Below are 3,952 nucleotides of genomic sequence, written 5' to 3' on the forward strand. Positions count from 1 at the left end.
TGAATGAAGTAGGAAAATATCCCAAATTGAACGAAACTTCCCTCTTAATTCCACCATCATCAACCTCTGAACATTACTGCATTCAGTCTTCTGTCTCGGAGCACCGGTTACTCGGTTTCCATGGCGTATAAGTAACCGACATCATAACATTCTTTCTGAACGGGAAGACTATCCATCGTAGGTCTACTCATTTACATGGACTGGGTTATTGTGAAATGAAGTATTTTACTCAAGAGCACAACACAACATCCGGTTAGTGAAATGAAACCATGATCTTCCGATCGTCTGTGCAATACCTATTTCTTCACTACCCACAAGAGGCTAAACACAGAGGGGACAAACACGGACAGACACACGGATTAAGTCGATTATATCGACCCCAGTGCGTAACAGGTACTTAATTTATCAACCCCGAAAAGATGAAAGGCAAAGTCGACCTCGGCGGAATTTGAACTCAGAACGTAACGGCAGACGAAATACGACTACGCATTTCACCCGGCGCGCTAAAGTTTCTGCCAGCTCGCCGCCTGTGCAATACCGCTAATCACTAAGCCAAGTAGTTCTTGTTTTTTTTCCACATTTATCGCTCTTTATTAGAGAGAGAAAAAACAAAAACTTAGCTTTGTGAGCGACTCTAAAAGAATTGGGAAGATAATATCAAGAAATGTTAGAATTAATCTCCCAAATTTAAATTAACTGCTTGGAGAAAAATTTAAAGCCTGTGTGCAGACTGCGATAACTATGAACATGTTTCAGCCTATTAGATACTGTGTGGTCTCTTCAAGCCTGCATGATCAATTGACAATGAAATTCAGATAAAGACAATTTTACAACATACTCCTAACGTCATTTTGGATCCCGGCTTTTTGCATTCTATTATTTCTTTTGCTATAGACTCTATTTTCCTATGACGAAGTAAACATTAGTCTTAGAACGTCCACTATTGCTCTTCTGTATTCTCCTATTTTATCTGTTCCGATAGTTCTGTTCGATGAACATCGAGACTTACAGATTTTGTTTCTCTCATATTTGTTCTGCTTGCTTTTTCCTTGGGAAGTTAACAGTGTTTTCAGCTTATGTCCCATTATATTGTGTACACAACTTCTCTAATGTAAAAAACACGAAATGCCATTGACTTCGAGTTTATTTGTAACCTTGCAACTGAACATTTTATAGCAAATATATTCTCTATGCTGATAGCAACAACCTTTAAATTGCAAAAACATGTTTTATGCGGAATTGTGTGAAGATAACATCTGTTCTCACTTCTAATGCAATATTTCTGTAAATATGAATGTATAGTTAAGATGATTGTATTTAAAGACAACTGGTAATTTGCATGAAACACATTAAGTGGATTGTGCAGAGGAGAAGTAAATAATGTATGAAATAGATTCAACCAAGCTTCTTTATTCGACTGCCACATTGTGAATTGATCCGTGAAAATGTTTTAATCTTCTTACACTCTGTCGAAGAGTTAATTTGGCCGAGTGAATATAGTATAGGAATACCTATTTCTTTACTACCCACAAGGGGCTAAACACAAAGGAGACAAACAAGGACAGACAGGCGGATTAAGTCGATTATATCGTAACTGGTACTTAAGGCGGCGAGCTGGGAGAGACGTTAGCACGCCGGGCGAAATGCGTAGCCGTATTTCGTCTGCCTTCTCGTTCTGAGTTCAAATTCCGCCGAGGTCGACTTTGCCTTTCATCCTTTCAGGGTCGATTAAATAAGTACCAGTTACGCACTGGGGTCGATATAATCGACTTCATCTGTTTGTCTGTCCTTGCTTGTCCTCTCTGTGTTTAGCCCCTTGTGGGTAGTAAAGAAATAGGTACTTAATTTATCGACCCCGAAAGGATGAAAGGCAAAGTCGACCTCGGCGGAATTTGAACTCAGAACGTAGCGGCAGACGAAATACCGCTAAGTATTTCGCCCGGCGTGCTAACGTTTCTGCCAGCTCGCCGCCTTGATTAGTTAATATATTAACGCTTTCCTGATAACACCCGCACATTGCTTTAGCCAAGTATTGTTCGGAGTTTTGTGTCTTCCTAAAATTAATCTGAAATTTAAGTTATTACTTTGTCTTTTGCCTGATGTTTAAAATTTGATTCCACTTCATTCTCGATTCCAGTTTCATTTAGATATACTTTGTGTATATTGTACAAGTGTTTTATTAGAATACTGTGGCTCTTGTGAATGGCTGATAATTTTCTTTCGTTTATTTTGAAGATTAGTTCTGGCTCGCATGTCATTGATCCACCTTCATAAAAGATAAAGACTCTTCCTAAAGAGAAGAATTTGCTTTCTTTGTAGGGGTGCACTCCAACTCACAGTTTTTAACTTTTCAATAACAGGATGTGTTCCGTTGAGTCACTTTCGTTCGTTTTTTTTTTTTTTCTAATCAAAGAAGTTTGCTCTTTCCTCATCGACCTCTGTCTGGTTCTCATTTTCATAAGTTTATGGACTAGTGATACTAATGATGCCTTGGGTTTGTACTTCCTGGCTTGAACTGGCCTAGTAGTTTTCGTATTAACTGTTGTTGTATGCTGTGGTGATTCTCTTTGTCTTCGCCGATTGTAGCCTAAGAAAATGTTTTGTGATTCCATAACACATTCCTGATAATAACGACAGTGCTCCCACGGCGTGCGTCTCAAATAGCCTCTGACAGTCAAGTCCAACTCCTGGCCTTCCCGCGGCGAAACTGTTCCCACTGACAGGAGAAGGGCAAGGCGAGTCACTGGCGCCTTAAAACCAGTACTTCGGGTAGTTGGGACTCGATAGCCTTGACTGGCAGCCCAACTAGGAGAGGGAAACTCCATTTCAAACCTCCTGGGAAAGGCTAAGGGAGTAAACCCCGACAGAAAATCCGGAGCTGGAGTCCCTAAGGCGGCCTGATACAACACGTTATCACCGGCAACTCCTGCGACGCATCTGGTACCAAGCTGTATCGACCTGTCGTTCCCTTGGAGCTACCAGCTGCGTGGAGAGGGGGGATCAAACTGCATGGGAAACAGCTGATCCCTCTTACAAACCTGCCTAGGCCTTGTAGCTCTCTGGAGACGGACGGATGCCAACGACGACGAATCTCATTCGTCGAGTCACTGGATGTGTGTGGCCACGCCCTTGAACCGAGAGCCGTCATACATTTTTGAATTTGTTCGTTTGAAATGTTTGTGCAGAAAACTTTTAGCTGAGCTTTAAGGTTTTCCTCTCAGCACCTTCGACATAACATAGTTATAATATTGTTTTGTATGTCCCCGAAGATCCCATCCTACTATATATATCGCCAAAATTACATCTGCACTTAAAATATTGCACCACGAAGGTAATTACTAACCAGAGACCGAAATCATCACTGATGTGTGAAGGTAACCTATGTGTTGCTCCTTCCCAAATACTGCGGGGCCAGTTTATAGGCAGGTGTATTGCGCACTATCTGATATATTCCCGCCTTGTCTATTTTAAAGATGTCACATTTAGTACCATATGCCTTCCCTGTTCCAGTGTAAAATTATTCAGTTATTACATCTTCCAGGATTGTTCTTAATTCGTGTTTGCTTTGGACAAATAAACCTGCTATGTACTCAGCGAGTGCATTGCAAGTTTACTTCTCACGGTCCTCTATGATTAATTATGAAAGGCTGGCTCTAGTTCACTAAATTTTGCCTGAGTTGTGATATTTCAGGTGTGGTGCAATATTTTCCAGTTGGACAAAACACTAAAATCGAACTGATCTGTGCATGCTATTGCTATTGTTTTCGACAAGATTTCTATTCGTGTAAGTTAAATTATCTATATTTATTTTCACATATTGTATATAATCTATTACGGAGATGTACTTGCATAGCGAGTGACTTGATCTGAGATCTTGTGCTGGAACGAAAACAATTGCAGAGCGTGGAAGGGGTTTATAAGCCATTTAAGAAACACACAAGAACCGTTAGAT

The 3,952-nt window shown here is 40.5% G+C and overlaps 1 protein-coding gene across 2 annotated transcripts in view; it reads left to right on the forward strand.

Moving 5' to 3' along the window:
* Positions 1-3,952, forward strand: part of LOC118766506 (protocadherin Fat 4-like) — a 362,146-nt gene that overhangs the window by 341,865 nt on the left and 16,329 nt on the right. The window lies entirely within an intron of this gene.

Source organism: Octopus sinensis, linkage group LG16, assembly GCF_006345805.1.
Source record: "Octopus sinensis linkage group LG16, ASM634580v1, whole genome shotgun sequence".
In the NCBI taxonomy this organism is placed as follows: Eukaryota; Metazoa; Mollusca; class Cephalopoda; order Octopoda; family Octopodidae; genus Octopus; species Octopus sinensis.